Source organism: Mchenga conophoros, linkage group LG3 (genome assembly GCF_057382185.1).
Source record: "Mchenga conophoros isolate Kocher_MC1m ecotype Shallow Benthic linkage group LG3, M_conophoros_male_GT1.1, whole genome shotgun sequence".
NCBI classification, from domain to species: domain Eukaryota; kingdom Metazoa; phylum Chordata; class Actinopteri; order Cichliformes; family Cichlidae; genus Mchenga; species Mchenga conophoros.
Genome location: NC_140528.1, coordinates 83,737,186 through 83,762,414, shown reverse-complemented (window position 1 = coordinate 83,762,414; position 25,229 = coordinate 83,737,186). Strand labels below are relative to the sequence as shown.

At 42.6% G+C, this 25,229-nt stretch overlaps 1 protein-coding gene and 1 long non-coding RNA gene across 2 annotated transcripts in view; one reads left to right on the top strand and one right to left on the bottom strand.

The window, feature by feature from the left end:
• The window catches only part of LOC146581170 (protein NLRC3-like), a 222,158-nt gene that overhangs the window by 151,202 nt on the left and 45,727 nt on the right, over window positions 1–25,229 (bottom strand). The window lies entirely within an intron of this gene.
• On the top strand, window positions 14,013–15,257 carry LOC146581173 (uncharacterized). The gene is made up of 3 exons (XR_014891320.1): window positions 14,013–14,137; window positions 14,880–15,011; window positions 15,124–15,257. It is a non-coding gene; the product is annotated as an uncharacterized LOC146581173 (long non-coding RNA).

Here is a 25,229-nt window from a genome sequence, read left to right as displayed (position 1 = left end):
AGATTACGTCATGCCGCTATTTTCATCGTACCTCCCATCACCTCTACAAATGGATTTGACCTTTGCTGGAATGCTGAGGATGAATGTGGTTGGTTTCCTTACAACTGTTGTCAATTTTGTAGATATTCCTATTTGATATTTCTGTGTTACACAGCTTTTCAGTCATCTTAGCATCTACATGCTGTCTTCTAAACTTTTTCATAAGGTGTTTCTTCAGGTCGTGCTCGCTTGGTTGAAAATTGTTCACTTTGGAAAATCCGGAAGCAAAGAGCAGCACGAGCATCATGCAGACAAACAGTGTCTTCATCGTCTCCTGGGGCCCGGTTCTTCGTACCTCGCTAAGTAGGTTAGCCGGATTAGATTGTTGACGAATTTCGCGTGATCCTGGATCAGTCGGTTCCCCGAAGCTCATCCGGGACTTGCTGTCATAGCAACAGAGCCGTAAGCGTAAACCTGCTCGGGAGCAGGTTTACTTTATGTAAACAGGATTAGATCGCAGGCCACGCAGGTATGTCCGCTTCATTTATACGAAAGCAACAGCGATATTTTTCCACTGTTTCACCATAAATAAATATTATCAATGTAACTAAAGATAATGCAGCACTTGATCCTTTTATTGATGTCACACAGATACATACAGGTCATTTCCTAAAAAAGGGAAATGTACTATTAACATTCTATTACATGTATGTGATTATTACAGATGTAATTCATATTTCAGAGTAGTAATTGTAAATTACTTCGTGTAATCAAGATGAGAGACCACGGCTATAAAAGCGAAGGTGGATTTGGGAAGCCTGTCGCAGCCGTGTCCTGTCCGTATACGCGACCAACCCATTGCGGAAGGTGCAAGATTGATAAGGAGAGTCCTCAGAATTCAGCGTATATTGCGGGACAGACAGGATCCTTTAGCTCAGCGCGACAGTGTGCTCATAGAGAGATAATCGATATTCCCGTGAGGTATTATTTACTTAACCAACTTTGTTGACGAGGGGGTGCAGGACCACCACCTGTCTTTTTTTCCTCTGCCCTTTTCTTGGTTGCTGTTATGAACAAACTAACAGAGTATTACAGGCCAGTATTACCTTGCCAAGAGACGCCAAAGCAATCTAAGAGATAAATATTACCATTCTGTAGAATACTCCTGTATTCCACTTTTACTTGTTCCCATGTTCTTGTGGGTCCTGTTTGTGGCTCTAATGTGAAAGGGGATATAATATAACATATTATAATATAATATAATGCCATATGATATTGGACAATATAGTGTCATATGATAGATCTACCCTACCGGCCTACTGGTGTTGGCCAGAGGGGCCGATGGCGCGATATGGCAGCCTGGCTACAACCGTAGCTGCCTCCACCAGTGTGTGAATGTGGGAGTGAATGAATAGTGGTATCGTAAAGCGCTTTGGGTGCCTTGGAAAGCGCTATATAAACCCAATCCATTATTATTGTTATTATTAAATTACCTACGAGTTTGATTTGTCAGCAACTTTCTGCCAGCCCTCTCTCCTTGCTTTTGCAGCCTTTGCAGTGTTCTCTTGCGTTTTAATTAAACTCTGAAACTCCTGAAATCCCTCACTCATGAGTTCTTGCTCTGCTGCCGGAAAATACCGAGCACGCCCCTTGGACATTTTCGCCGTCCAATCAGCGGGTTGCCGATCAATGTTTCTACTATCGATGCGTAGCCCCTTTTACGACACCCAGTGATGTCACATTCCTGCGTCCAGCTGTAGTAATCGTCAACAGCAGGTGTGTTCGGGGAACCGGATTAGCGAGCTCACGGTTAGCGCGATGATTTGATCTTGGATGTGTCATTTGATCTTGGATGTAGTAAGCGACGTACGAAGAACGGGCCCCTGGAGAAGAAAACACATGGACATTTTTCCACATTAAGAATTTGGCAGATACATCCTTTTGGATCCTGAAGCTCAGTAAGTCGTCTTTGTGAGCTGCAAACACACACGACAAGAGGACTGATAGACCTTTTTCTTTAAATGAAAGAAGTAGTTTTATTTATAGTTTTCTTTTTTATTTATTTATAATCATATATATTACTTTGTTCTCTGTTTATTTTTTATTTTTCAACTGTTAGGACGATTTCTAAATATCCTGAACAAGCCTGATCTGGACGGCTCCTGGAAGCAGATTCAGGCGTGATGATGTCATTTTCAACTGGAAAAAGAAGCTTTGAAAAGCTGAAGTAGTTGTCTTTAAATGTTTAGATATTTAACCTTGTTGTATTACTTTATATTTTATATTCATCGTATTAAGACATCAAGATATTTGTTTTTGCCTTAAAATTTTGTGTTTAATTTATACTTTTTGTTATTATTTTTTTTAATTTTGTCATTTTGCCTTTTTTACTTGATGTGATTTGGATAAATATATATTTATATCTACAGATATATTGAGAGAGTTTTTCTCTGGGTTTCACAAGCCCATTTTATAGATAAAAGTCCAGGTCATAATAGATCCGGTTCATTAAGAACAAAGTTTAAATCCTATTTAATATAAATGCCTTTCTGCACTCAGTTATTCTTTCCTGTCATATGTTTCAGTGTGCTCTGTAGTAACAATGACACACTGCAAAATAAAAATCAAACAGAACTCAAGACACTATGGATTTTCCTCCAATTCGTATCTGTTTGTGTAATTTATAGGATTTTTATTTCAAGCTTTTCCAAATTAAGACGCTCACCTTTTCTTTCCTTTACTAATGATGATGATTAACCTGCAGTGGTTCAGGTATAAGTTTGGTTGTCTGGAACAGCAGGTGATGAAGATGTCGTGAAGGGTCTGTGGTTAATGTATATAGTGAGTTCATTACATAACTGGATAGGCAACATCTGACAGTCAGTTTAAATAAGATCTTGTTGTATTTGAACACAAATCAGCAAAAACAGGTCTCTCACCGTGCAAATGTACAGCTTACGTAAGTTTAGTATGCTCACCGAATGCAGTGTTTAGTGTAGCAGCAGAATTATGACAGTTTATGGAGATGTTCAACGTGAGCCTGCTGCCCAGCTTTAAAAGGAAAATCATTTTTAAATGATACATAATAAGTTCTTACCAAAAGAGGGAATGCAGACGGAGATGAGCAGAGATCTCTTCTGCAGTTCAGATGCTGCTGTGAGTTCTAGTTCACTTCTGTCACAGAGGAACAAAGTGTGTTGGATCTGACACTTTGATTTTTATACTTCTGATCAGCACCACCTCAAATAATCCTTTGCATCCACACCTACATCACTGGCCCACCACTTCTAGGAAATGTTAACACTTCCCTGCTTGTGACTCAGAAAGATAATGCAAATATGATGACCACTGACCACAAGAACCTGCATGTAGATGCAGCCTGTTTTTCCACATCTGGCTTTAGAAAAAAAATTAATGCACAAACAAATAGATTTAAAATAAAAAGATGTGTTGGTATATTTTGACCTTTCAAATAAACTATTAACACTTCTTTTTCCCCTTTTTAAGTATAATTTTTGGCAAATAAAGTGTTTTGACCATTTGCAGTCAAAATGTTGAACAATCTTTTTATTTTTGTTTTATTACCAGTTGGTTGTAATAATTTCATATGAGGATTTAAATGGATGTATAACAAAACAAAGGATAAAAGTATATATAAAAGTATATTTAATGAAGCTGATCAAACAACAGTGCAATATGGCATGATGACAGTGTTTACAATTTTGGCAGGAGAACAAAAGATAAATATTATAAAATACAAGACATGAAAATCTCAGAGGTCAGGGGTCGGGGGCCCAGGAAGTCTGACCCGCAGATTCCAGGTCTGACTTCGAGTACATAAAATATCATCTTTCTTGTGGGGAAGGAGCCTGAGTTAGAGCAGGAAGTTACACCATATTGATATTGTTGGGGTAGCCTCAATGCCAGTGTTGGACTCTCCAGTTTCCTTGAAGGAGGTTTTGACTTTGTGCCATCGTTGGCTGGACTCTGTGCTCATTGATATCCCCGTATCAGTGAGTTAAGACACCAATGCATTTATTTTCTGTGTGGCACACAACAAGAAAACAAGCCAAGAGAGAACACATCAGCCTCCAATGACAGTTTATTAAAAGGTTTATTGGAGGTTATTTGTTGTGTTATTGAACCTGTGTGCTAATGAAAGAGTGTCCTTAATAAACGTACTCCATAAGGAAGTGTGTTCACAGTGCACAGAACACATTAGGGCACAGGTCAATGATCGATTGTACAATTGTATTGTCAGATCGATGGACACTTTCGGATACTTGGATATTGTAGGAATGTTTAGCTTATTTTAGAGTTTAGAAATATGTTATCATAGAATGTAGAATTATTGGTAGGGACACTGTTTGTAAAGTAATAAAGGCCTCACTCTCTTGTGAAGTTAGGAGTAGATTTTAGAAGGCTTCTCCCCACTGAGTGGAAATTCCCCAGAGGATGCAAGGTAGGGGTTTATGACCTCTAGGGAGTCATCTACCCCCACAGTGTTTTAACTGTTACACACACACATCCACACGCACACTCACTCACGAGCACTCACATAGACACGTGGGAACGTGCACATGTAGCATTCACGTGCTCGTGCACATACACACAGACAGAGTTTGCAGCACACCGTAGAGGGGGTTTTATGATGGGGTCACTTCTATAAAGCTGACTGGTAACCAACAAAGGAGTGAAGATTTTTTGTAGAGGGACACCGGCCTCATCTTTCCTTCTAGAAGTGCATGCTTAAATGAAGAAGAATGTAGATGAATAAAGATTTTGTGAAAATGACTGGATGGACCAGTTACCAGGGCATGGAAGGAGGACAGACTCATTGACTGAGGAGAAGGAATTTCTTGGGATTGGAGATCCTCTGGGTGAGTGGTTGATTAAAAGCATGCATAAAATAGGAGTTATCTGTTGTTATTGATTGGTAATAGATTGATAATTGGGCCACATTTACAGCTGTATTGACTTGTTGTGGACGTAGTCGACTTCAGGTTTAAACGCTTTAATAAACAGGTTGAGAATAGTGACATTAAAGGAAGAAATATGCAGCGCCACCCTGGCAAGACGCCAGTGATGGTGGAGCTCACTGATGAATCAGGTGAGCTGATTCATGGCTGATTCAAAACTAAGATCCCCCTGCTGTGGTCAGTAAGGGGAGAACAGGGGGAAATAAAATTAACAATTTAAAAGAGGCATTTATAAACGTTTAGGTGTCAAGTGAAACGGGATAAAAGGGGGTGTTTTACTGTTATTTTAATATCAGCATTATTATTGTATGAGAATCATGCAACAAGCATAGCATCGATGATCATTATTGAAGCTTTTGACCTTATACTAACATCTGTGTTCTGTGATGGTTATAACCTCTGATGAATCTTCTATTTACAGGTGTTAGGATAATGATATAATTTTTTCATTGCAGGTGTAACCATGATCATTTTCATACATATTGCAACTTGTTGCTCATTGTAGAGTTGTGCTCAAGTTAATAAGGGTTAAAAGCTACAGTCAGCGCGAATGTCTGACTGATCTATTGAGGGAAAAGGCTTCGAGCATAGAAGGCATTTTATAACATTTTATAACTTCATTTGTGTCTTTAATACCTTAGGTATGGTAAAGCTTAAGCTAATAGCGGTCCGAGAAGACGGACCTTTTAGAGAATCAGTGAAAAAGCATAAACCATCACTTTCATGTTTAATCATTAATCATTGAAATGAACTGAATAGCGTTTAGAAGATTTGTTAATTTCTTTGTCGTTGTTAAAAAGAGTGGTTTCAATAATTTTCAGACACACCTTGCAAATGTGCTTATAACGAGTTGGCACTCGGCCTTTTGAAGGTCAGAAGCTTCGTTCGGCGTGACTGTCCGGACTGATAAAGTGTAGGAAATGCCTTGAGTGCAGAGGGCTAAATGCAAACACGCTTACACACACATAGGATATGATTAGAATAAGTCCCTGGGACATACTGAAATGTTTTAGACCAATTCTGAATCACTAGAAGGTCAATAGATAACAACATTAGATTATTAGGGTTAGGAAGAGAGGTATTTTGGTTTTCTGTCTCTTACAGGGAAAGGAACAGACACCAGACGAGGTCACAGATATGCGAGGATCCTCCGTAGCAGAGACAGACACAGTGACTGCCGAGACATCAACTGGGTCCAAGGGTCATGGCGTTTGGGCTCCAGCTAGTCACCACAAAAGGATGGATCCCATAAACACAGCAATAACCATGAAGGGGTTGGCGGAAATCCGGGAACACCAGACCAACGAAGTTCGAGAGGCGTTTGGAAAAAAAGGGGCACCTTCCTGTTCCTTTTCTGGAGGATACACAGATCGTTGTTTGAAATCGGGGCAGAATAATCCCCTGATCTGTGCCACAACTGAAGGGTTGTCTAACCCCTAAGGTTGAAGAATGAAGAGCAGAGGATCACCCAACTGGACGACACTGGTAGCTGCAGCAATAAAATAAAGGCTAAAAGCTGTGGGAGACCTGGGGAGTGTCATCTGTACCCGCTATTGTTGGAATAATAGTTTTTCTTACATCTGAACTGCGCAAACACAGAGGTCATCTCACATATGGTTCGCCCCTCAGGGGGACAAAGGACCTCAGGAGTGAGAAGAGATGAACCCGGCCACACTGAATTGAAGGGTGTTGGTGAGGTCATTATTCTAATGACCTCATCAGGGGGAATTGTTAGATTCTAATATTATTATATGCCATGTTATACCCCTAATTAAAGATTGTGAATTATTATGTAGTTTTAGTTTGCATTATTCTCCTGAATTAGAAGAAGCTGATAACTATTGCATTAGTTAAACTGATTTGCATTATATTAAATTGTTGATTTATTGTGAATGAATGATATTGTTTTATGATGCATTATACTGCTGAGTTATAAGAAATACTGTTTGCAGAAAGTCATCGCCTTATTTGTCTGATTATAAGAGAACAGAACATGCTGGAGTTTTCTGCCCATCTCAGCAGGAGCAGATAAACGGGGGAGCCAAGGTCGTAGCTTAGGCGCTGTGTGAGAGAAGGCATGTGAATGTTTATGCTTTGTATGATAAGGTGGAGGCACCAGAGGCTATAAAAGTTTGAGCAATGCTCCACCATTTTGAGATTTGAGGCTGTCTGCATCAGTGTCCATCTCCCACGTGTGTGATCATTAAATCATCGTTTGACTCACCCGACCGGACCAGTGTTGTTATTGTGGTTTTTCTCTTGTCTCCATCCCCAATATTTTTGAACCCTAACAATGAATAAAGATTTTGTGAAAATGACTACTGAGTCCGGTGCCATCTCTGGATGCTCGAGGAATAAGAAGAACCGGGGTAAAACTGAATTCTCAACACTTCTCTGGACCCTTTCATATCTGTCATATGTGTTCAGGGTGAAAAACACAGTCTGCCAGTGGTGGCCTGATAATTCTGGTATTCTATGGCAAATGTCTATCATGCATGGTTTCCAGTCAGTGAGTACAGGGCCTGCTAGAGGACATCAGGCCCTCAGGCCACCCTTATAAAATCTGTTTCTGATTGTTTTGTCAGATACAAGTACAGGTTACTGGTCTCTTCTCATACCAGTAGTGACACTGGTATGAGGAGGAAAAATATCAGTGTCCTCCACCTGTAAAACCATCCCATAATGACTGAAAAGCGTCTGTAGGATCTGGTCATGAAACAATCACAAATTAATATTTTTTAGAATAATTTCCAGAGTCATAACACACAGCCAGCAAAACATGGGACGTAAATTCCAGGAAAAAAATGAAACCTTGCATAAAATGCCAGTTAAAGTCCAAAACTCTGTGACCTGACCCCAGCCACAGTGTGGGCTGTGGACTATGTGGAGGTTGAAGTGTGGACCCAGAAGCAGACGCGTGGAAACAAAAGTTTAACCAAAAGCAAACCGTTTATTCACGGCTGGTGAGCAAAACAAAACAAAAGGCAGGAGCAACTAAAGGAAACCTAACCAAGACTAAAGTGGGGAAACTAAACACTGGGAACATGGAAAACTTGGACATGACTGTCATGGTGTTGTACACCGGTGTTATGATGAAGTGGACCCAAGTGCAGACAGGGAAGGAGGCAGAACTAAGTTTTGAAAAAAAAAGGCAAGCTGTTTATTTAGGCTATAAACGTGAATACAAAATGAAAGCATCATGAGCAGCAGCAAAAACTAAACTGAAACCAAACTAGGAAAACTAACTGACTGTGACAAAACTGTGATAACTTTGAATCAACTGTGATAAGACCTGAAGGGAGGCAACGCAGACGACCTGACACTGAATAAAGAAAGACAGAGGACTTAAATACAGACAGGAGGTGATCAGGGAAGTGGAAACTGTTAAGGTTCACAATTGAGGAAGGAGAGTACAAACCACCCATGGTCCAGGAGGTCTTGGTCAAACAATGATTTTAATGAACACACGTGTGGGAAGACACTCTGTACGCAGACAGCCAGTAGTCCTCAACTTAATCAAAGCATGAACAGATATTTTATAGCATCAGGGTTTGATTTACTGACGCCCCTTCATGCGTCACAGATACATTTTATACATAGATCAGATCAACACCAACAATGGCTTTTCACCCAGAAGATCATCTTCTATTTTCATGGCTGGTACTTTCCGCTCTTGTCTTAAAGTAAATTGTTCCTCTTTCTTGCCGAGACATGACTAATCTCTCCTCTAAATAAATCTAACTCATGTGTGTGTGTATGTGTTGACCTCACATGCTCTTTGTGTCACCTCTTCACCTACTGTCTGTGTCTCGTCCTCAAATGCTCTTTCTCAATTCAACCTGTTGCACTTCTGACCTTTCACCAGGACAGAGGCTCACTGAGACTATGTGTATGTCTTCTACTAAATAAATGTTTTAACCAAGAACCTCTACTAAAACCTTAATATAAAATGATCTGATATATAAGTGTTTTGTAAGCATGTATTGCAATTCCTTCTATGGCTCCAAGTCACTTGCACAATAGATTGTCCGAACATCGCGCCGAACAAAGCTTCCGACCCCCAATTAATTGACCGAGCTCCAACTCTTTAATAAGCACAGATATGCATTGTGTATAAAATAGTCATAACTGCTTAAGGCCTTCTTAAAGCTATCTGTTACATTGTTAAAGCCTCGTCTTAGCCTGCGGCTCAAAATAACTTCCACTTCTGCATACAACTTCCTGTCAGCCTGCAACTCAGTCTTTCTGAAAGAGACACTGTTTAAACCTCTGAATGCAATATCCATGCTGCAGATTATATTCTTAATGCAATGGTACTGATGACAATTATTTAACAATAGCAGTAAAATAATTTCCCTGCTCCACAAAACACACGGGGGAACAGCTGACTGAAATGAACATAATGATGGTAAAATGGCAAATGGCCTGCATTTGTATAGCGCTTTTCTAGTCCCTAGGGACCCCAAGCGCTTCACACTACATTCAGTCATTCACCCATACATTCACACACTGGTGATGGCAAGCTACATTGCAGCCACAGCTGCCCTGGGGCGCACTGACAGAGGCGAGGCTGCCGGACACTGGCGCCACCGGGCCCTCTGACCACCACCAGTAGGCAAACATGGGGTTAGTATCTTGCCCAAGGATATTTGACATGCAGCCAGGGTGCACCTGGGATCGAACCACCGACCTTCTGATTAGTGGCTGACCTGCTCTGCCACCTGAGCTACAGCCACCCCATAGCTTTAGCTATGGGGTGGCTGGCCATGCCAACTTTAGCCATGGCATAATGATGCCATGGCTAAAGTGAAACTAAACAATGTAGGGACAATGAACAAAAGGAAAGTCACACAATATATACACAGAGGGATGATAAGGGAAGTGGAAACACATGAGGACACAGCAGGGACAAATTAGATGTGATGAGACAGGAGAAAGCAAACTGAACACACTGAACACAGGACACGAGACTGTCCAAATAAAACAGGATACAAACTAAGAGACACGGCTCGACACACAGGGACCGGGGGCGAAACAGACATGGGAACACTGAATGAATCACAAGGAGGGGAAACATCAACAAAACACAATGATGTGACTATGGCGACTATGGAGGAAGACCAATACAGACGGGGAAATTATTTTTGATAAAAGTAATATTAATTTGACTAATGGACAGGCAGTGATAAACAGCAAACAAACTGCTTAGCTTTACAGTCTTTGTTTTATCATCTGCAACTCCTGCAGTGTGAAACAGTCTTGGTATGTCAAACATAAAAACATTTTAGATACCGCTTCATCAGGTTACATATATATACCGTATTTCGTCATCAGAGAATCTATAATGTATTAAACTAAAAGTGTACACCTGGTTTAAAGAGTATTAACTAAATAAGAACGTGACAACTTTCAGTCATTAATGTAGCAGACACAGAGTCTGACTAAAGGGACATCACAGTGAGACCTGTTTGATCTGGCAGACACAGTCTCTCTCTACTAAGAGTGTGTTTGACTTTAACTTTCACACAAAATGTTTCCAGTTCCTCTAAACCCTCCAACAAACATTTACAAATGCTTAGAAACATTTTGTGTTTCTAATTACTAATGTTCCCCGGCCCCAGCATTCCCACAAATCTGTCTGTTTCCTTTTTTAAGTTTCACTGTCTGTCTTCTAAACTTCGCTGATGCAGCTGGTCGTCTTTGTGTGAATCTGCGTGTGAAGTAATCAAATCAGTATGTATTTTTTTCTGATAATATCAGCTGTGTGCAGCTTCACTCCAGCACAAACCATAGCATTGTTCATGATGACAGATATGAACGAGGTTGACTTGTAACACCGCAGTTATGTGAGCCGTCATTTGTAAGCCTCATAAACTTTCTTGCACTTTTACACAAAGTTTTATGGTAGTGCTTCTTCTTCTTTGGGGATTTTTGTTCAACAGACTGAAAAAAGCTGTAATATATTTTGAAATATATTTAAATTGGTATTTAAAGGACTATAGCATATTCTAATTAGATTTATGATACTGTGTTAAGACAGTAAAATTGTTGCATGTGTGTGTTTGTGTGTCTGTCTGAATTTTGCTGGTACTGCACTGATTGATGATCGTTGATGATCCACCTGACTAGTATAAATTACAGTTTTATATAACAGAACAAATTTGATATCTGTAAAAATATTTTTTAAATTCATGCTTACTAGCTGACACTAAAGTTTTAACTGATTTCTCTTCTGGGACACCCACACTGTGTGCAGTTTCATCTCAGCCCACTGTGTGATTGCACATTAAAGGACATTTCTCCCCAAATTCAATAAGCTCAGTGGATTATTATAACAGCGTATCAACAATTCATTTAAGAAATCCTTCTTAGTTATTGTCATGAAAATCTCAGTGGATTCTTGACTTTGCTCGTCTGCTCTACAGCCTGGATAGTTTCATTTCAAACTGCTGCCGTGTTTCTGCCAAATTAAAAAACAGTTCTACTCAAATTCAACAAGGTTCAGTTAATAAACAATGATTAACAAAAGATTTTGTTCATATTTCATTATATAATTCTGATCCATCAAAAATATTCCTTCTTAGAATAATCCTTTCTCTTATTGAAGATCGATTTATTTTTCTCATTTTGGTCATTCCTATTAACTCAGCCATTTCCTTAATCAATCCCACACCACCGCCCCCAAAACCATGGGAACACAGAGCAAGGAAAGCACAAAGTACACAAGAAGACGGGGACAATAAATACACACTGGATAATGAGACGAGAGGCAACGGGTGAGAGACATGATGCAGGAGAAAACTACAATAGTCACAGGAAGCAACAGTTAAAACAATAAAACAGGAAAACATGGAGAACAAGGCTTAAATTACATAGAGGAGAACAGACTGGACAGGGGAACATGAGATAGATAAATGCAGAGAGACTGAGACACTGATGGGAACAAATCATTAACCAAATGGGGGAAGTAAAACTCAAAGCTAAGTTCACAAGACATGAGACGATAAAAAGAGGAAATGATACACAGAGACATACGCAGACATGTAGAAAACAGAAAGGAAAATATAAGTGAATGTGAAACATGACAGATGGGGAAATCAGACAATACAGACAGACAACAGAGAGACAAGACAGACAAAGGGACATAACTGAAAGTACAGAAAGGATCACAAAAGCAGATATTTAGTGTTACAAAACCAAGAAGACAAACTACAATATGAAAACAGGGTACATGGGATATAGTAAATCCTAAAGCAAACTATTAACAATCCTTATATACAAAGAGCCAAACTAAAACACAAAAGACTCTCAAAAACAAAAAAGGCATCACAAAACCCTGAGGAAAAAAACAGCGATCCTCCATCAGCTTCAGCTTATCCTTTTCAGGGTCGCGGGGCGCTGGAGCCTATCCCAGCTGTCATAGGGCGAGAGGCGGGATACACCCTGGACAGGTTGCCAATCTGTCGCAGGGCCAACACACAGGGATAGACAACGATTCGCACTCACATTCACTCGCACATTCACACCTAGTGGCAATTTGGATTATCCAACTAAATATCCCCACAAGCTGCATGTCTTTGGACGGTGGGAGGAAGCCGGAGTACCCGGAGAGAACAGCGATCCTAACAAATAATATTGCAGTGGTTGGAGATGAAACTTTGCGGACATGTAGTAAATGGACTGATTCTTATATAGTGCTTTTCTACTCTCCTGGAGTTTTCAAAGTGCTCTATACAACAGGCCTCATTCACACAAGCACTTCTAAACACAAGTGCAAACTAATCATCAGAGGCAACTTGGGGTTAGTATCTTGCCCAAGGATATTTGGCATGCAGGCTGGGGAAGCCAAGGTTCGAGCCACCAACTTTCCAATCAGCAGCTGATCTGCTCTACCACCTGAGCCACAGCCACCCACCCATCACAAGTGGGTGAGGCTGGTTCTGATATGGTGCTTTTCTACTCTGAGCATTCAAAGTGCTTCATACAAACGACTCATTCAAGGACTTTTCCTGTGCAGAAGAGTTTCTATCTTGGGGTTAGTATCTTCGTATCAAACAACCAACCTTCCAGTTACTTCGTGACATCCTCAAACTCCTGAGCTACAGATAGAAGAGGAGTTTGTTAAGAATGTTATGACAACTGTCAAAGTTTTTATTAAATTGATCTTATTAAATTTGAGTAGAACGTTCCTTTTATTTCTCTGAAACCTTGCAGCTTTTGGTGGTTAAACTGCAAATAAATAGAGAAGGTAACCCAGAGGAAGAATGCACAGAGACTTTAAGGTCAGCTATCAAGAATCATTTTTACGCATTTTGATGCAATGTTATGATATTTGATTTCATTTCTACAGAATATGCAGTGTGGGTGTCCAAGAAGATGAATTCAGAATTTCATGTCAACTATCATATATGATTTAATACAGACACCTTCATACACCTACCTGAAACCATTTAAATGACATTATTGAGTTCCTTCAAAGTTTCTCTCCGTTTGAACAGAGTCGTTCTTAATTTCTCGTGTCTCAAGCAGCAGTTTGAGGTGAAACTATGGATGCATGAAAGAGCAACTGAGCCAAATGAGAACTGAATTTCAACTATAAAAGATGATTTTCAGAAATATTTTACAGTTTTTGAAGTTATTTTAGATTTGAATGAATCATGAATGAAGAAGCATTACCAGAAAAATTAAGAAGAAAAGACAACTTGAGTGAAAAACAAATGACACTGTGGCTTTATTTCTGTTAACTTCCTGAAAATCATGTGTGTTGTTATGTGTGTGATCAGCAAAAAGGGATAAGAAGCAGCACTACCGTAAAACTTAGTGTTGAAGCGCAAGTTTGGCAGATAACGGGTGGCAGGCGTGGCTCACACTTGACCACGGTGTTGGAGAAACTCTGAGGTCTTTATAATCACTCTGCGGAGCTCACAGAGACTGCAGGGAGGACAGGAGGACAGAGCAGACTCTGTGAATTATTTTTTATCTTAGATGTAATATAAATCCAACACAGCCTCTGAGGAAAAGGATCGTGCTACAAACTTTCGTTTCTCTTCCAACAGAAAGCAGAGGAGTGGAGTTACTCAGAGACTGACTGGATTAAACACACCAAAGGTTTATATTCCAGTTGGACGGTATCTCTTACCAAGGGTCTGCACTACGTATCAGGATTTGATCTTATTCAGGTAATATCAGGGTTCTTATAGGGGTTTGTTCACAATAGTAACTCATGCAGCCATTTTTCAGTCTCACTGACCAAACTATTTACAACATGCTGTATTTTTAATAGTAAACTTCTGTTCAGTGCTTTTCCTGTCACACACTCATACATGTGTTTTGTCTGCAGCAGCTGTGTTGTTGTTAGATTGTATTATCTGTTTAATCTCTTCAACATGGTTTTAGTTTTCTTTGTAAAGTCAGCAGCTCTGTCACTTTTCTCTGACTCCTCTTCTGCTCGACACTCAGCTGACACTCAGTTTCATTTCCACATTCATGAAGTTGTTGTCCAAGCGAATCATAGCTCCAGGATTGGTCAGCAAACTGTGTCCAGGCAGACAGGTTGGATAAGAATAACAGATTTATGTTTGATTACGCCCGTTTCCAATTCAGTTCCAGTCATTCCTGGCCCCAGGAGGTTGATGGGGGGTGGGAGATGGGGGGCAGTGGGTTGTAAGCACAATGTAGATGAGTGGAGGCTTAATGTACTTAAACTTCCAGTCACAGTGAATCAGTGTGTGTCAGTGAATGCATCATGTGTGCTTCATGGCTCCATCTAGTGGACTGATAGTAGAAGTAGAGCAGCTGATGGCAGCTTCCTGTGCCTCACACTGCTGTCTGACTGCATTCAGCTGATATTTGGACAGCACACATGATGGAAAGGAGGATTTTGGTTTATGTGCACATGAATGATTTGTGTTTCCTCTGCAGATGAAGGTAGAAAGTGTGTGTGAGCTGATGTGAATTGAGCAGCATGGATCAGTGTGAGGACAGAGAGGAGGGAGTCCCTCCCTCTAAAAGCACTCTGTGTGGGGAACATGAGAGCCAGACCAAAGCTCAGAGGTGAGATGACCATCTCTAACTGTCCATGACTCTTCTCCATGTCCCAGCTCAGCACTCACATCACTGCTCCATCATTGTTCACACTCATACCTCTGTGTGTGTTGTTTTAAAGCCCAGAGCTGTGGGGCGTATCAGGCTCAGCTGGACATAACCCTGAAACTAATCCAGAACCTGGACCTGAACCCAGCTGTGTTTCCTTAAAGAGCAACGACTCGAAGGATATCAGTGTAAACTTTAAGAAAAGACTGTTATGTGACAAAGAGTAAGTACATTATTTTTATGAGTTTGTTCATCATGTCTTTAATTTAATATTTCCAGTTTTTCCTTCCTGTCTCATGAAGCTGTTACATTTCTTGTTTTTCTTTTAGGATCAATAAGAGGCCAGAATCTCCTGGACCTGAACCCAGCTGTGTTTCCTTAAAGAGCAACGTGTCGAAGGGTTTTGTTATAGACTTTAAAGGAGGTTCTTCTGCTGCTGAGAGGTAATGTGTGTCTAGATGTTGTTCCTGACTCTGTATTTTTGAATAAATCCTCATGTTTAATATCAGCTCAGCTCTTTTTCACACATTTCTATGTTGGTGTGTGAAGCGGTGTGTGTTGGAGTGTTTCCACAAACACAGCAGTCAGAGTGGAAAGAGTGGATGTTGTAGGAGGTGTTTGTGTAGTGAAGAGGCTGAGTGTCTGTAGGACTCCAGCTGCTCCAGCAGGTGTCTCCTTTGTGCTTTGCTTCAAACACAGTGTAGGGAGGAGCTTCCACTCAGGTGTTTCAGGTGTTGCTGGATGGAGGAGGACAAATAGTTTTTCCCTTCAGTGACACTTCAGCAGCTCAATGTTCTGGGAGATGTTTGTCTTTATGAAGGTTTATGGATTCTTGTTCTTACTTTGGTTAAACTGAGCAATACATTTTCCATCTAACATTTAAAGTAAATTTCCAGGTGAATAAAAGATCTGCAGCTGCAGCCTCTGTGATGTTTCACAGTCTGAAAGTAACAAATTCAACCAGAGTTCAAACAAAGGCTTAATATACGTGTGTGTTTGATATAATGCCAACAAGTACAAACAGGTGTTCTTACAGGTCTTAATCACAGAGGTCTGATAAGTCTGGTGACTTTCACACTCAGCAATTTTGCTGCCTTTTATTTTATATCGGCCTTTTTAAAGCCCTTCAAAGTCTCCCACATTCATACAGAGCTTTTAACACCAAACTCCTTTACAGTCCTTCTCCTCTCACACACGATCACACGACTGATTTGTCTGCAGCAGCTGTGTTACTGCTAGTATTTTATTATGTGTTTAATCTCCTCATATTGTTCCTGTGGTTTAGTTTGACTTCCTTCTGCAAACTCAGCTGCTCTGTTGCTGATACACGTCTCCATGAATATGATTGATCAGATGCTGCCAACACCATGTGTTTCATGTGAGCGCTCAGCTGAAACCCTGGGTTGACTTATCGAGTTAATAACAAGCTCCACGTGACTGTGAATGCTAAAGTGAATCCAGATAAAGGAAAGAGACCCTGCTAATGTTGGACTCACTTCTTAGTGTAGATCCCAGGAGGAAGTTCAACATAGCCATTCTTTGTGCTAGCTCGACCAAACCTGAGACCACAGTGCAGGATAATGATTATCATCTGTCTCTGTCAAGGACATTTAAAAATCCACAAATAACAAACATAATTATATTTTATCATTAAAAATATGTTTTCACTTAAAAAAGCATGAGCACACTGGTGAGATTACAGAAACATGAAAACTCGTTAACAGTAAAGTTAATTTAGACGTAAACAAAGTGTCAAACATACTTAAGTAGAAGACTGATGTTTGTGTTAAAATACCCTCTTAAAGCTGAAATACTGATTCAGCTTCTTTACTCAAGTAAAGGTAAAAGAGTACAGGCTCTGAAATGTACTCACAGTATTAAAGTAAAAAAATCCATCTTTGAAGGAAATTTCTGCCAGTTTTTGAGCAAAGTTACCTGAATTTCTACCTCCAACATTAATATGAGAAAATTATCTGAACTTTTATTCCAATGAATTTAATCAGCTTGAACATTTTGTAGCACAAAAGTAGAAAAAACTCAAAGGGAATAAAAAATAGCTCCGTTTGCTGTTGCCTGCATTGTAGATGGGCGGCTTTGCCTCAACACCTAAACAGGAAAATGAGTTTAGTCAAGTATTAAAGTGGGATTGAAGAGGTGAGGTGTTGGGAAGCATTTAAGTAACAAAGTGTTGCAGGTTACCTTTGTGGTGGCCATCTTGTTTCCCCAGTAAAGAGGAAGCCTGCCTCAATTGCAGCTCTTTTATAGGCCAGTCTGTATTAAGAACGTGTGTCTTTAGAGTATTTAAAGGGAGCAAGAAATGGATTGGGGGCCATTTTGAGAAGTTGCTGTCTGTATGTGCATTATGTTGGCAAGAGATAATAAAACAATTACTTTAATTAAGATAGAGTGAAGTCTGATGTTTCCTTCACCTCCCCTCATGGCGTAACATGAGGAAACCAGAGATCAGGTGTTGTGGTGCAGCATGGTCACAAGAATCATTTAGAAATGGGTCAAAATATTTTCTCTTCTAGATTTTTTGCACAGTCTGATGTGCTGCTGCTCTGAGGTTTACTGCTCTCTGTGTGCTTAGAAAACTGTGAGGTACAAGTAGATTTGACACAAGTTATAATGGCTGATTTCCATATAACGGTGGAATACAGGGTGTCATGTTTCGGCTGTGTGGCAGACAGGAGAGGACCCAAACGCAAACTCACGGGGACAGAACTTGAACTCAAAAGCACAGCTTTAATTGCTGGAAAAATAGAACACAGGCAATACTAAACTAAACTGGGAAAGCTAATCCTAAAGTATACCAGGAGTCACGGGGAGCATCACACACAGCATGAGGGAGACTACAAAACAGAACTGAGGGAGACGCAGACATAAATACACAGAGGGTTAACGAGGGAAGTGGGAGCACATGGGGAACACAGGTGACACTGATAATCATAACGAGACATGGCAGGAGTGAACACAACACTGACGGGAGACGGGCAAAGTAAAACAGGAAGTACAGAGGTTCAGACAGGAGGAGAGAGAGCACGGGGAGAACACAGACATAACGGGCAGGGGAAACATGGAATAAACACAAAGAGAGACGAGGGCTCATAAATACACAGAGGGGCACACAGGGGGTAAGAGTCACGAAGGGAAAACACTTAGGGAACAACACAACAGGACAACTCAGGAAACATGGCCTAAATAAGGAACGAAATACAAAAATACAAGAAACTAAGAATACTGGGCCCACATGGCCCAGGACCATGACACAGGGACTTAATCGTTAAGTAAGAAGAAAGTTTGAAGCCTAATCTTGAAAGTACAGATAGTGTCATGGTCCTGCGGCCATGACTGAGTGACTTTGTGTTTGTGTCCCTTATTGTTATTACTTTCATTATTATTCATGGCTGTTTTGGGATGGTTTGTGTTTTGGGATTTTAGATACTGGGTTCTGGGTTTGTGCTCTCTCTATTGGTCCCTGGTGTTAGTATTCCCCTGTCTCGTCAGGTTAATCAGGTCCAGCTGTGTCCCCCACCTGTGTGTGATTTCCCAGTGTCTCTCTGTGTACTTATAGTGTGTGTTTTCCTCTGTTCCTCGTCGCGTCGTCTGTGTTCATACTCTGTGAAATCCCCTGCGTGCTCTCCCTGCTGTTCTCCCTTCATGTTCAGGTTTGCTACTCCTTGGTGTAGTTTCTCCCAGTTTAGTTCATCCTTAGTTCTGTTTTGCCATCTCCACTTTATGTTTGGTATTGTTAATAAATCGCCCTCACGTCTAAATAAGTACTGCATTTGAGTCCTCCTTTCCACTCCTCACACGGCCACTGACCCGAACCGTGACGGTACGACGTGACCACAAGATGGACCCAGCAGCGCTTAATCCGTCTAAGGAGCTACGGGAGAATCTCATCGATGCCACACAGGAGCTCATCGACCTGTGGCTGGAAAACCCGGGTGGCAAGTCCCAGCGCGCTATGGAGAGGCGGCTACAGCGTCTTGTGACCGGTCTCCCATGGCTTCTAGGCTCGCTTTGTCTGTGGGAGCGGGAGTTTCTCCTTTTGGATCTTGGACTTTACCCCCCGTCTGCATTCACTTTCGAGCAGCCCGATGCTGTGAGTGAGCGGGACGCTTTGGCTTCCCCAGATTCCGGGACTTTGTTTTCTGGGGCTATTCAGAGCGGGATGGGAGACAATATGGGTCGCTTACCTACCTTCGTTGGTAACAGATCCTTCCCAAGTGGGCGTCTACAAACCCTCTGCAAAACTGACGGACTGTGTCTCTGCCGCTCCTTCTGAGCCAGGACTTTATCGCCATTCTCCGGCTCAGTTCTGTGTCCAGCCACAAGCTTCCCAGTCTGTAGCTCAACCGTTAGCCTCCCTAAGGGCACAATTACCTGTTCTGCCGCCGCTCCAGTTAGCCACTCAGCCACCACCACCGCTAGCATCGCTACAACCCATAGTTCAGTTAATGGCTGAGTCACAATTTTCACACTGTTTGTCCACCGCTGTTTCTGAGCAGGGAGACGAACTGTTTCACAACGGACCTGTTCCTCAAAAGCTGGCAACATTAGCGACGGTTACTCACTCCGGGGCTTCCCCAGAGGCTGGGTTACAGCCCTCAGCTTACTCTGGACCCCTGGAGGCCAAGATGCCAGCTGTGAACTGCACCGGGCTGTCACTGCCTGAGCAGGGTCAGTGCTCTGCGCAGCTGCAGCCCTCCGTATGTGTGCCAGAGGCCCATGTGCCTACTGGTTTTGTTTCACGTGTGCCTGAGGCCCGCGAGCCTGCTGGTTTTGTTTTGTGTGTGCCAGGGGCCCCGGTGCCCGCTGGTTCTGCGGCTGTTTTCGCTGGGGGGCCCGAGGAGCCCGTCCAGCCTCCTGTTTCGCCGGCTGGGGGGCCCGAGGAGCCCGTCCAGCCTCATGCCACGTCGGCTGGGGGGTCCGAGGAGCCCGTCCAGCCTCATGCCACGTCGGCTGGGGGGCCCGAGGAGCCTGTCCAGCCTCATGCCACGTCGGCTGGGGGGCCCGAGGAGCCCGTCCAGCCGGGGGGCCCGAGGAGCCCGTCCGGCCACCTGTGGCTGCTTCACCACCTGTGGCTGCTTCACCACCTGTGGCTGCTTCACCACCTGTGGCTGCAGCGCCGCCTCCTGCAGTACCACCACCTGCAGCGCTACCGCCTGCTACTGCCACGCCTCAGCCAGAAGCTTCGTCCTCGCCTGGCCCAGCTTCGTCCTCGCCTGGTCCAGCTTCATCCTCGCCTGGCCCAGCTTCATCCTCGCCTGGTCCTGGCCCAGCTTCATCCTCGCCTGGCCCAGCTTCATCCTCGCCTGGCCCAGCTTCATCCTCATCTGGTCCAGCTTCATCCTCGCCTGGTCCGGCTTCATCCTCGCCTGGCCCGGCTTCATCCTCGTCTGGCCCGGCTTCATCCTCGTCTGGTCCAGCCTTCGTGTCTGCATCCTCGTCTGGCCCAGCCTTCGTGTCTGCATCCTCCGTCTGGTCCAGCCTTCGTGTCTGCCTCCTCGTCTGGTCCAGCCTTCGTGCCCGCATCCTCATCTGGTCCAGCCTTCGTGCCCGCATCCTCGTCTGGTCCAGCCTTCGTGCCCGCATCATCGCCTGCAGCAGCTCCTTCGGCATCCGCATCATCGCCTGCAGCAGCTCCTTCGGCTTCCGCATCATCGCCTGCTGCATCAGCTCCAACACCGCCATCCGGTCCGCGTCTGGCACCTCATCTTCATTGGCCATATGCTAGGCCGCTGGCTGGTCGTCATCGCCATCGTGGCCGCCCTCCTAAATGAGGTTGTCGCCGCCACGGCCTCCTTCGTGGCCGGCCTCCTGAACTTTTTGCGCGTCGCCACGGCCTTCTTCGTGGCCGGCCTCCTGAACTGTCCCATCCTGGCCTCCTGTGCTATCGGGCGCCTGGCCGGCCACCTGAACTGTGTTTCAGACTCTGCTCCCCTGTGAGTTTTGTGAACGTTTGTTTGGGACTCCTGGGCCTCCATTTTGGTCATGGCCCGGTCCCTCCGTCCTGGGCCCCCTGCCTCCCTCCCGGGTCTGGTGGTGTGTTTCTGTGGCTGTCGGGGGCCAGCCCTTGAGGGGGGGGGGGGGGGGGGGGGGAGGGTACTGTCATGGTCCTGCGGCCATGACTCAGTGACTTTGTGTTTGTGTTCTTTATTGTTATTACTTTCATTATTATTCGTGGCTGTTTTGGGATGGTTTGTGTTTTGGGATTTTAGATACTGGGTTCTGGGTTTGTGCTCCCTCTATTGGTCCCTGGTGTTAGTGTTCCCCTGTCTCGTCAGGTTAATCAGGTCCAGCTGTGTCCCCCACCTGTGTGTGATTTCCCAGTGTCTCTCTGTGTACTTATAGTGTGTGTTTTCCTCTGTTCCTCGTCGCGTCGTCTGTGTTCATACTCTGTGAAATCCCCTGCGTGCTCTCCCTGCTGTTCTCCCTTCATGTTCAGGTTTGCTACTCCTTGGTGTAGTTTCTCCCAGTTTAGTTCATCCTTAGTTCTGTTTTGCCATCTCCACTTTATGTTTGGTATTGTTAATAAATCGCCCTCACGTCTAAATAAGTACTGCATTTGAGTCCTCCTTTCCACTCCTCACATGGCCACTGACCCGAACCGTGACAGATAGTGTCTGTCTCCTGAATCCAAACTGGAAGCTGGTTCCACAGAAGAGGGGCCTGAAAACTGAAGGCTCTGCCTCCCATTCTACTTTTAAATACTCTAGGAACAACAAGTAGACCTGCAGTGTGAGAGCGAAGTGCTCTAATAGGGTGATATGGTACTACAAGGTCATTAAGATAAGATGGGGCCTGATTATTTAAGACCTTGAATGTGAGGAGCAGGATTTTGGATTCTGGATTTAACAGAAAGCCAATGAAGGGAATAAAGGAGAAATATGCTCTCTCTTTCTAGTCCCTGTCAGCACTCTTGCTGCAGCATTTTGGATCAGCTGAAGGCTTTTCAGGGAGTTTTTAGGACATCCTGATAATAATGAATTACAGTCGTCCAGCCTGGAAGTAATAAATGCATGAACTAGTTTTTCAGCATCACTCTGAGACAGGATATTTCTAATTTTAGAGATGTTGCACAAATGGAAGAACGCAGTCTTACATATTTGTTTAATATGTGCGTTGAAGGACATGTCCTGGTCAACAATGACTCCAAGGTTCCTCACAGCGTTACTGGAGGCCAAGGTAATGCCATCCAGAGTAAGAATCTGCTTAGATACCATATTTCTAAGATTTTCAGGGCCGAGTACAATAACCTCAGTTTGATCTGAATTAAGAAGCAGAAAGTTAGCAGCCATCCAGGTCTTTATGTCTTTAAGACATTCCTGCAGTTTAACTAATTGGTGTGTGTTATCTGGCTTCATGGACAGATAGAGCTGGGTGTCATCAGCATAGCAGTGAAAATGTATGCTATGTCTTCTAATGATACTGCCTAAGGGAAGCATGTATAATGTAAACAGAATTGGTCCTAGCACTGAACCCTGTGGAACTCCATAATTAACCTCAGTGTGTGAAGAGGACTCTCCATTTACATGCACAAATTGGAGTCTATTAGATAGACATGATGCAAACCACTGCAGCGCAGTAGCTGTAATACCTACAGCATGTTCTAATCGCTCTAATAGGATATTATGGTCAACAGTATCGAATGCTGCGCTAAGGTCTAGCAGGACAAGCACAGAGATGAGTCCACTGTCAGAGGCCATAAGAAGATCATTTGTAACCTTCACTAAATCTGTTTCTGTGCTGTGATGAGCTCTGAAACCTGACTGAAACTCTTCAAATAAACCATTCCTCTGCAGATGATCTGTTAGCTGTTTGACAACTACTCTTTCAAGGATGTTTGATATGAAAGGAAGGTTGGAGATTGGCCTATAATTAGCTAAGACTGCTGGATCTAGAGATGGCTTTTTGAGTAAAGGTTTAACTACAGCTAGCTTTAAGGCCTGTGGTACATAGCCGATCATTAGAGATAGGTTGATCATATTTAAGATCGAAGAATTAATTAATGGCAGGACTTCTTTGAGCAGTTTTGTAGGAATGGGGTCTAAAAGACACGTTGATGGTTTGGAGGAAGTAATTATTGAAGTTAACTCAGAAAGATCAATTGGAGAAAAAGAGTCTAACCATCAATGGTACTAAGAGTAGCTGTAGATTATATTACATCTGTGGGATGATTATTGGTAATTTTTTTCTCTAATGATAAAAATTTTATTTGTGAAGAAGTTCATGAAGTCATTACTAGTTAGCGTTAAAGGGATGGTTGGCTCAAAACAGCTCTGACTTTTTGTCAGCCTGGCTACAGTGCTGAAGAGAAACCTGGGGTTGTTCTTATTTTCTTCAATCAGTGATGAATAGTAAGATGTTCTGGCTTTGCGGAGGGCTTTCTTATAAAGCAGCAAACTATTTCTCCAGGCTGATGATCCTCTAGATTTGTGACACGCCATTTCCTCTCCAGATTACGAGTCATCTGCTTTAGGGTACGTGTTTGAGAATTATACCACGGAGTCAGGTACTTCTGATTAGAGACCTTAGTTTTCACAGGAGCTACAGTATCCAGAGTCGTACGTAGTGAGGAGGTGAAATTATTAACAAGATAATCGACCTCTGTTGCGGTAGCGTTCAGATAGCTGCTCTGCTCTGTGTTGGTACAGGGCATTGGAGATGATAACAGTGGGTGGATTATATTCTTAAACTTAGTTACAGCACTTTCAGAAAGACATCTACTTTGATAAAGTCTACTCTTCACCGTTGTGTAATCAATTATTGTAAATGTAAATGTTATCAGGAAATGATCAGACAGGAGAGGGTTTTCAGGAAACACTGTTAAATGTTCAGTTTCTATGCCATATGTTAAAACAAGATCTAGAGTGTGATTAAAGTGGTGGGTGGGTTCTTTTACATTTTGAGAGAAACCAATTGAGTCTAATAACAGATTAAATGCCATGTTGAGGCTGTCATTTTTAGCATCTACATGGATGTTAAAATCACCCACAATAATTATTTTATCTGAGCTCAGAACTAAATTAGATATAAAGTCTGAGAAATCAGACAGAAACTCTGTGTAAGGCCCAGGTGGACGATAGATGATAACAAGTAAGAGTTTCTGAGTTTTACAGCTGGGGTGGACAATGTTAAGCATCAGGCTTTCAAATGAATTAAAAGTCTGTCTTGGTCTTTCATTAATTAATAGGCTGGTGTGAAAAATTGCTGCCACACCGCCCCCTCGGCCTGTGCTTCGAGATTTCTGGTAGTTAGAATGACTCGGGGGTGTTGATTCATTTAAACTAACATAATCATCCTGCTGCAACCAGGTTTCTGTAAGGCAGAGTAAATCGATTTGTTGATCAATTATTAAGTCATGTACTAACAGAGACTTGGAGGAGAGAGACCTAATATTTAATAATCCACATTTACTCTTTGGTTCAGATGTGGATACTGTATTGTTCTTTCTTCGTGATTGTTTATGTTTAAGTTGTTTGTTGCTGGTTTTTAGTTTGTTTTTTGTCTTTTTGGAAGCTGACACAGTCTCTATGGAGATGGGTTTTTGGGGGGGCAGCAGGAGGAGAGAAGCTGCAGAGAAGCGTGTAAGACTGCAACTCTGCTTCCTGGTCCCAACTCTGGATAGTCATATTTTGGGGGGTTTAATAAATTTGTCCATATTTCTAGAAATGAGAGCTGCTCCATCCAAAGTGGGATGGATGCCGTCTCTCCTAACAAGACCAGGTTTCCTCCAGAAGGTTTGCCAATTATCTATGAAGCCCACACCGTTTCTGGGACAACACTCAGACAGCCAGCAATTTAAAGAGAACATGCGGCTAAACATGTCACTCCTGGTCTGATTGGGGAGGGGACCAGAGAAAACTACAGAGTCCGACATTGTTTTAGCAAAGTTGCACACCGATTCAATATTGATTTTAGTGACCTCCAATTGGCGTAACCGGGTGTCATTACTGCCGACGTGAATTATGACTTTACTGAATTTACGTTTACCCTTAGCCAGCAGTTTTAAATTTCCTTCAATGTCGCCTACTTTGGCCCCTGGAAGACAATTGACTATGGTTGCCGGTGTCTCTAGCTTCACATGTCTGAGAACAGAATCGCCAATTACCAGAGTTTGACCCCCGGCGGGTGTGTCGCCGAGTGGGGAAAAACGGTTAGACACATGAA